Below are 10085 nucleotides of genomic sequence, written 5' to 3'. Positions count from 1 at the left end.
ATATGCAAACCAGAAAACGGTGAGCGTAAGAAAAAAAAACCGACGCATAAACAACGTGAAAAGTCATAGGGTCGGGATAATGATCCAAAATAAAACGATTGTAGTTATGAACTACAGTCAAGGTTAACAAATCTGAAACTTGAAACCGAATGATTTTGTAAATATAAACAAGGTGTCTTGACACCAAACATATATTTTAAGAAATAACGTTTTTATAAACCTAAAATCTGATAGGAATTTAGATAGCAAATGTTAAAGATATAAGTCTTGACACTGATAAGTGCAAGACGATGCATTCGAAAAGAAAGGTTTTCGATAAAGAAAGGTTGGAATAAACCTAAACATGACGTGACGCGATCACGGTCAAGAAAAGTAAGGTGAAGTAATCATATTATAACCCGAGTGATTGGTATAAAGTAACTGGACTGATAAGTCTAATTAGTAGGACCGGTTAAGGTCAAAATTCAAATTAAGAAATTGTTTAATACGTTATTCACTACGAAGAGTAACGTAGAATAAACATAATCTATAAACTTATGTGAATAAGTGGCCAACGTTTGGCGACTCGGTCAAGTAAACAACAAAGGTATATAGATACAAGGAATAAAGTGACGGCCCATGAGACCTCACTAACAGAATTACTGATCACTTATTTGGAGGGATCATAAAGCTATAAGTTCACAAACAAAGGAATTGTTGCTAAAAGTGAAAGATTTCACTAAAGACTAAACGGGCCAAAATAACGGATTTATAAAGAATCCGATGATATATGAAAGCGATGGATATCGCTAAGTTAACTAGACTAGTGGAAATAACGAGGTTACGTTATTTCAAGATTGCACTATGTCGTATGAGATACGTAGACAATTAGTAACCAAAAAGATATTACCATACTTTTCCGGTAATACTAACAACTGGTTAAAAGTATAAGTAATGTTTAAAAGATTTCTCGGATCAAATGCATTGAGTTTAAACTCGATGATTTAAGTTAATAAAGGTTTCGAGGACGAAACCTCTTTAAGGGGGGTAGACTTGTAACACCCCAAAAACAGGTTTGGTAATCAAACCACGTAAATATTAAAGAACGGGTAAAATACCGTTAGTGGTAAAATTAACCCGGTAAGTATTAGGATTTAAATAAATAAACCTAATATTAGATAAAAGAGAATAAAAACTTTTGTAGGAACAAAGTTCAAAAGAGACCCGAGTTAACGGGACTTAAAACGAAACAGGTTATGACTACCTCGAACCCACCAAGTAACTAAGAATGATTTACCTAGTTAGTTAATTGTCTAAAACAATAAACGAAGCATGAATTGGTACCCTTTTTTTTATAAAACTGGAACTAAAGGGACCAAAAAGGAAAAATGATACAAGTTAGTGAATAAAATTAATAAAAACCAAAAACACACACACATATGTGTGTCTTGGTCGAACGTACAGGAGAGCAAAAGAGGGTTTCTCTTTGAAACCCTAAACTCACGAAATTTCAGTAAATCGAAGGGAAATCGAGCTAGAAAATTTGGGGCTTTTACTAAAATTGTGATCACCAAGCTTAGAGAATCAAGAGGTATGTCAAAAATTATATTTTGATGATACTTGTGAAATTTGATAATCATGCATGAATGTTGTTTAGATGGAATTAGAATGAAATAGTGTCTAGGAATAAACCCTAGTCATTAGATTGTTGAAATTATGCTCAATACTTGAGAATTCCATAATCACCATTGAAGGTGTTAAGTGGGTGATGTAGAAGTATGAAGACACTAGGATTATGATAGTTGTACTAGTGTAATTTGAATTCTCTAAAGCAATTTCAGGTTTGTTTATGTTAAAATTGATGTGAAATTACCAAACTGATGTTAACTTTAGTAAAAATAACTAGTTATGAACTAGTTAGTAAACATGTAAAATTATGCACACTAGGTGTTTGTTAGGATGCCTAAATGAAAACTAAAGTGCTGAAATAGATGATGTTTTTGACATCTCTTAGCCTACAATCACTGTGTTATAGGTTTCTAACCATTACCAAGAGTTTAATAAGGGTTATAGCCATGGAAATGGGTTACATTTGATGGTTTGGGTCGAATTTGAAAGGAACCTAAGCATGATTTCCATAGCTTTTTATATGGATTTTGACTAATCTTAAAAAAAATCATATAAAATCAACCGTTTATCCGATTTGGGTGTTCTATACCTTTTCGGAAAGCTTATGAAGTAATTTTTACTGTTTTCAATAATAAGAAACAAATGTGGTTGTTAAAGAGGTCAAAAATGTGATTAAAACTGCTGTTTAGAAAACTTAAAAGCTGATTGAAAAATGAAAATATAGTTGCTGTGCTGATTTTATAAAAATCATATAAAATCATAGAAAATTCGTTAGAAGGTGTACCTTATATGCTTGCGAAGGTATTGAAGTTTTCTACGATCCATTTTGAACATGTTAATCTAGTTCGGACTTTAGATGGGTCATAATGGTCGATTACAGTAGCTGAATAGAAAATCGCTGCACATTAATAATGTTATTATTAATCCGAAAAAAAGACATATGATTGCATATACTTGTTTAGTCATGAAGTATTTATTGTTAGGAACAAATAACACTTTATATGACATGCTTAAAGTGTTCAAAATCACTTACTAACTAGTTTGTATAAGTAACTTGACTAACGGGTCAAACGGTTAGTGAAAGGAAAGAATTATGGAAAAAAGAAAAAAAAATAGTTGTTGAATAAATAGCATACTTTGGTGAATAAGTTTGTGAATCCATAAGGTGTGATGGTCATGTTAATGGTTGACTAATCTAATCATCTTGTGGATATGATATGGTAGTTTGACTCTGACAAGCTAGGTAGGAGCTTGGAAATGAACGGGTCAAATGGATACAAGTTCAAGTATGAAGCTCGCAAAGATGCAAGGTAAGTATAGCTTACACTAGTCATATATTTTAGAATGTTCTTTTGTCGTATTGATTACGAGTAAGACAAATGGGAATTTGAGATATGGTGTTCCGGCGTGTGGTCGTACGGAACAAGATAACCAATTAGGATAAGAGACCGTATTGATGGTAAAAAAAAATGAGTTAAATCGGTGATTCGATCATATTATGACGAATTAAACAAGTACTTTTAAAGGTTACCATATAAGGTAAACCATGATAACCACTAAGGGTAAAAAAATTGTAATTCGGTCACTTGTTGATAATAATTGTTCATTTTGAAATGCACGTATTTCGTAAGCCTTAATAGGCCAAAAGCATTAAGAGGTGAATTACAATTAAAAACGACCGTGCGGTGTAAATCGGAGCGAGTCGTGTAGACGAGATGGCAAAAAAGCTTCATCTCGCCAATATAATCGGTCATCTAGACCAAACGGGTCAAAAGGTGAAAATATCACTCTTTGACAATATCGACTAATGATTTGTTGAGTTGTATGATTACAGAAATAGTTATCGAATGGATAATTACATCGCTACACTTAGCGGCTATTGAGGCAAGGTATTTAAATGGGTCAATATAATGATCTGAGCCAGGTACGCATAATAGATTAACTCTCATTTAAACGTAAGGTTTAATGAGAGTTAATCGGAGTCTAAAATAGATTTCGGTTACTTTAATAGGTAAACCGAATGTTACGAACGATGGCCATTACGTTTGAAAGGTCTAATAACCTTTCAAACAAAATCATAGTTAAGAAGAAGGCTTATGGGTCAAACTTGTTTACAAAAATCTTTCATCGTTAATGAAGGGCCAAAATGGACCAAAACGTCCTTATAAGTCCAACTGAGCAAACAACCCCTAAAGGTTGTTTGGAAACGAGTTTTTTTGGTTAGACAAATACTTAGGACAAATATAGAAGTTGAAAGATGTAATACCTTGGCCAAATGGCTCTATTTGAGTCTTGCCGTAAATAATGAGTTGAAGTGTAAAAACTCGGTTTATATAGTTTATCATAGTAAACCCACAATCATTTCAGCCATGGTGGAAAATTATATGATAAGAAACGTGGTAATGCAAAGCATGAAGAACATGCAGCAGCTACCGTAAGTTACGGTAGCTAACGTAACTTACGGTAGCAACTAAAGTTGTTACGCTGAAGATGTACTGCCTTACGGCAGCCCCTGAATGCCCAGTGGCTACCGTAACTTACGGTGGCTACCGTAAGTTACGGTAGCGCCCAGCTATTTTTGTTGAATCTCCTTTCGTGTACCCGTTTGAATACGTTTTAAACCAAGTATGACTAAAACATTTCACGTTTATGAAATGTAGGTACATTTTGATGCCGGAAGACGATCAAGCTTAACGAAGAACCGAACACGATAAAGATACATGCTTTCGCAAGTTGTCGTCGTTTTACATTTCAAACGACGAATTTAATTACACTAAGTTGTTTTACTTTCAAGTCTAGAAAAGTTTTAATAAACCCGTATTTGAGCAAGAATGTTTAAATCTAAATACTCATTTAATTTGTAATTATAACCTGGTTGTTACAGTTTGTATTAAAAAGTCAACAGAAGCATGATTTTCGAATTAAAATGTAATTAACAATGTAGAAGACGTGTAACCTATTTTACCACTCATATATCATGCTAATAAGTATAAGAACTGGTCTAGGCTTGTTTGATCCGACAATTTTCTGTTTAGACCCGATTCGGAACCGAAAGTCGTAAAACTTTAACTTTTGCTTTGACTTCAGTTCTGATCCGTTTTAGTAGGGTTTAGAGATGCCTTAGGACTTACTTAGGACCAGGTTACATGATATTATAACCCTCTATGACTGGTTCGTTGATTGTCCGATTAAATTGCACGTTTCCGTTAAATGCTTAAATGTTGACCATAATGCCCTTTTGCCCATAAAACGAGAATTTTTTAAAAGTGAGAGAGCAAAAATCTTTGTTATTAGTTTATAAACATGTCCCTAAAGTTTTATAACAGTTCGAGGTCCAGAATAGGAGTTATGCTAAATAGCGCAATTAAGAAGCTTTTGTTAATTAAACGGCGCACTTAGCATAAAGCCTATCTAAACCCAACTTTTGGCACCAAACATTTTACCCATCGATGTAATATAAAATTTTGAGATTTTTAAAGATTTTTAATTATTTTTAACCTGCTCATAACCTAAGGTTATGGCCTTGATTCGGTAAACACCGATTATACCCTTTTCGGGCATAAAACGAGTTCTACATAATATTTTGACACAAATCCAATTGCTACTGATTTTATATAATAAATAAAGTATTTTGAACTATATAACCTGATCAAAAAACTCAGATTTCCTGTATAACCCGGAAATCGCTTAAAATAGCCTTTTAAGTGTAATTAAACGCATAATTTGGGTTTAAAACCATTTTGTCATGTAAATACTTTTAACTTATCTTCCCTATATGGGCTTGGGGTATGGTATATAAAATACCGCTTGGTCGGACATTGAATCTTTAATCGATTAGAGGTTAAATCATTGATATGCTCCGTTTTGAAATGTTTTGTTTGCTTAAAGTGTTAGAACTTTTGAGATCGTTGATACTTGTGCTGGATTAGTTTAGTCATAGTTTGTAGCTAATTTGAATGTGCAAGGGCTTATTTTGTAATTCTCTAATAGTATAGTTCCTGACCTAGTGTAGATAAGATTCCAGCAAATTTATAAATTTGCTGGCTAATCAGGAACACTATATATAGCTCATGCCACTATATATAGCTCATGCCTTGTAACAAACTCAAGCTTTTGGCTCTTCAATGAATATTGGTGTTGTTACATTCTTGTGTTGATCTTGTGCTCAAATCTGATATCCAAGGTGGTTTATTGTTATATCTTATTATTTGGATTCAATACAACACTTGTTGTATTCATTAATCCATTAGCTTCACCTTCATCTTTGATTCTTCTTAACTTCTCATATCTCAAACACCTAATCAATAGGTGTTATGGGTTAAAACAACCAACCACTGTGATCCGGATTTGTTTTGGGATCTACAATTTGGTATCAGAGCCTTAGTGCTCTTGGTTGTTGTGTTTTTGTTGAGATTTTTCATAGTTTTGAAGGTTTTTCAAAAGTTTCAAAGTTTTCAAATTTTTGGACTTCAAATGGATTGATTTGGTGTGTTTAATCGATAGGTTGTTGTTAATACATGATTAGGGAGTCATTTTGGACATTTTGATGTATCAAAACATGGTTTTTGAGCTGTTTTTGGGTGATTAGAGGGTTTTAGTTCGTGTAAAACCCTCTGTCCAGCGAAATTAGCTTGAAGTCAGCGAACAATTTTTGAATATAGCGAAATTATTTTTTGAAGATAGCGAACATAGCTTTGAATACAGCGAATTAAATCAAATCGTTGAGAAACTCATCGCAGAATCACTAAATTCGCCGATCATCATTCGAGCGAAATTACTGATCATTAGCGAAATAGTGTCCAGTGTCCCTTGAGCAAACTTATCGAAGGCGACTTCGAGAACTGTGATACTGAACCACAGCGTTCTTATCACGGTTATCGGCGGAATTAACCTAACTATTGTCTGTGTTGTGTTTTGTCAGCGAAATTACCGTGCTCGCTCGTGCAGGACTGCCCAAAATACTAGCGAAGGTTTTCGGCGAAATTAAGTTCATCACCGGTTTTCTGTGACTTGTCAGCGAATTTAACGTCTGATCAATTCCTTTTGTCTAAAACAAGCTAAGATGTCGTTGAATCAACTAAGTCCAATTGCTCAAGCGGAACTTGAGACTGGAACCACCACTCGTCCACCAAAGTTGAAAGGTGCTGAAGACTTTAGCACTTGGAAAACTCGCATTCAATCGTTCTTCGAGTACACGGACTACAATCTGTGGCTCTCTGTCACCGCTGGACCCCATATTCCAACGGTCGTTTGAGGAGATGCAGTAGTTGCTAACAATGATGCTACTACCTTTACTGATGAAGACAAGGCTCTTATCTAACGTGATCGTCGTGCTCACGCTGCTTTAACCATGGCTCTATCAACCAACGACTGCAACATGTTTGAGGAACACCGAACTGCAAATGCACTCTGGAATGCATTGATTGAGTACTATGAGGGAAATGAAGAGTTGATCGAAAGCAAGAGAGATATGGTGCAGAAACAGTATGACATGTTTTGTGGAGTTCGTGGAGAAAGTCTTTCTAACCACATCAGTCGTTTTCTGAATATGATGACCAAAATGAAGAAGGCGGGAAATCCTGTCACAAATCGTGCTGCAATAAAGAAGCTGCTAGATTCACTTCCCAAGGAATGGAGCCTTCAATGCATGATGATCAAGAAAGATTTCCTCAACAATCCAAATCCTGTCACTTTGTCCGATCTGATCAATACCCAAGAGCTTTTGAAATGGATGTAAACAAAAGAGAAATGAACACTGCTGGTTACCCACCAAAGTCAACTCAAACCTCCGCTGGATTGAAAAAAGTGGCATTTCTTGCTTCAGGGGGCACCATTCCACAAGCCTCCGACTTAATCTATGCGAATGCTTCCGCAAGCGCATCAAAAGCTCCACAACTTGTTGAGAAGACTATCACTGTCGACACTCAAGCATTGAAAGTGTCCACTGAAAACGTGGCAACTCTTCAACACGTTTCTGAGCAGCTATGAAGCCCTAATGTCTGGAGAACTGAAAAAGGAGATGTTCACTGCTGAAGACATGTATCAGGTTGATCCAGATGATATGGAGGAAATGGATCTGAAATGGCAAATGGCCATGATTAGTTTGAGGCTAAAGAAATTTCAAGACAAGACAGGAAAGCGTTTGGGTCTTGGAAAAGCTGGCTTTGACAAATCTAAACTTAGGTGCTACAACTGCAAGAATTTAGGACACTTCAAGCGTGATTGTCCTCTGTTGAAAGAAGGAAACAGTGAAACCACTCCTGCTGTAAGCAAATCACAGTTGAAGAGAATAAGAACAACGCGTCTCCTAGCACGCCAAAAGCCTTAGTCGTCGAAGACTATGATTGGAGTGAAGAAATTACTGAAGCAAAGGAGCAAGTCAACAAAGCTCTGATGGCCAAGATCTCAGGTGAATCCTCATCAAGGCAGTTTGAGAAGCAGGCAGCTGGAATTCCAAAGGGAGACAATACTGCTGACAAAGGTTTGAAAAGTATTCTGACTTCAGTGGAGCCTGAAAAGGAAAAGAAATGTGGTCAAGCAGAGGAGCATGTTTCGAAAGAGGCATCTGAGAAGGGCAAGGAAAAGGTCCCAGCAGCCGCAATGAAAGCAGATTCATCAAAGGAGAAGGCTGACAAGGACTTGGTAAACAGTATTCCACTTAGTTTCAAAGAAAAATTATGCACACCTGCATGCGTTGATGTCGTGGCACATTATAAATTCTTAAATCTAGAATTTGAAAGACAAAAAGACAAAGCTTTAAAATTTAACAACGAGCTTAAACAGAACGAGGCTGCATATCAGAGAAAGTTGAACTCAACATTAGCTGAAATGCAAACTCTTAAAGAATTTGTATTTAGAAAAGATTTTATCATTAACGATCTTACAGAAAGATTAGAAAAAGCTTTGAACGAAAAGAATAAATTACAAATTATAATAGATAAATGGAATGTCAGTTAAAAGGCCTTTACTGACATTAAAAACTGCCAGCGACCAACGTTTGTGAAGGACGGGATTGGGTATAAGGATAGGCGCGGAAATGAAAGAAAACTTTTCTTTCCTCCACATAGCAAAAACTATGTGCCTATGCCGACTCCTCATCCCGAAAACGATCTTATCAATGAAAAGGCCTCTGTTGAACAGAATGATTTTTGTGAAAATGAGACAACCGCTAACTGTTCTAAAAGCAATGCAGATCCCATTGTGTGTAAAGAAGATGTGTGCGATGAGGATGGAGACTGCGGCGGGTCTAAAATAGGAATTGGACATTCAGGCGACAGTTATTCCACCGTTAACTGGTTCGCCTGGAACTGTTCTAGGAAAAACAATGTTAAGGATGATTGTAATAGTTTAAGTAGGATGGATGACTGTAATGGCCGAGTGCCTAAATTTAAATCTTCGGATGACTGTAAGGGCCATGTGCCTACATTTGAGACCCGTGATCGTGAACATTGTGTGTCTGAATGTCATGATTTAAATTATGCGTTTTGTGATGATAAAGTTGCCTGTGAATCTCCTATATTTGTGCCAGAATTGAAAAAGAATAGTTTCGGAAAATTCCTCACAGAGGAAATTCCCGAATTTATTCCTTCTAGAACAGGTGTGATAGATTCAGAAAAGAGTGTCTCTGAAGATCATGGCAATGAAGATTCAAACATTACTGCCTCAGAAGACGAGCAAGGATCAGAAAGTTCAAGTGAAGACCTATCCACCAATGATAAAAGCTTCGAATGTTCAAGATCTGCCTTTGAAGACCAAGACTCAAATGAAGATCAATTCACCAGTGATGAATCAAGTTACGAAGACAGTGAAGAGCAAAGCTCAAGTGAAGAAAACATGTCTGAAAGTTTGTCCGATTCAGACAATGATGAAGAATACTCAGAAGATGAAAGCAGAGTGGACAAGAAAATGAAGAAAGCAGAAAGCTCAAGACTCTCATTACATACATTATCTTCTAACACCAAAAGACCCAGACATAAAAGATGCTTTCGCTGTGGTCATTTAGGACATACAGCGAAACATTGTAAGACCAAAAAGTTTTCCAAACCAGAACATGATTTTCTTACAAACGTCACATATCAATTAAATTATCTTAAGAAGTTTGTTAAAAATCTGGTTGAGTCAACTGCATATTTTTGGAAACAAAAAGAGGTCAATGTGGGTCAAAATCACGATAGAAGCCAGATGAAGCAAATTTGGGTTCCTAAATCTAGCTAATTTGTATATATTTTTTTGTATATCAGAATAAACTGCAGAAATGGCTTCGGATGCTCATGGAATATATCTGGCATGTAGACAGCGGATGTTCGAGACACATGACTGGATTGAAGGAACTTCTGAAGAACTTTCGCTTCATTGATGGTGATTTCGTATCTTTCGCTGGAGATGAGAAAGGAGGAAAGATCATTGGAGTTGGAAATGTAGTGTCTGAAGCACTCACGTTGGAGAACGTCAACTACGTTCCAGAATTGTGTTACAAT

At 36.0% G+C, this 10085-nt stretch overlaps 1 long non-coding RNA gene across 1 annotated transcript; it reads left to right on the top strand.

Moving 5' to 3' along the window:
• Window positions 1–1373: 1373 nt before the first annotated feature.
• Window positions 1374–4491, top strand: LOC110921929. The gene is made up of 2 exons (XR_004892827.1): window positions 1374–1570; window positions 2833–4491. It is a non-coding gene; the product is annotated as an uncharacterized LOC110921929 (long non-coding RNA).
• The last annotated feature ends 5594 nt before the right edge of the window (window positions 4492–10085 follow it).

Source organism: Helianthus annuus, chromosome 5, assembly GCF_002127325.2.
Source record: "Helianthus annuus cultivar XRQ/B chromosome 5, HanXRQr2.0-SUNRISE, whole genome shotgun sequence".
Taxonomy (NCBI): Eukaryota; Viridiplantae; Streptophyta; class Magnoliopsida; order Asterales; family Asteraceae; genus Helianthus; species Helianthus annuus.
This window is presented reverse-complemented; position numbering and strand designations above follow the sequence as displayed.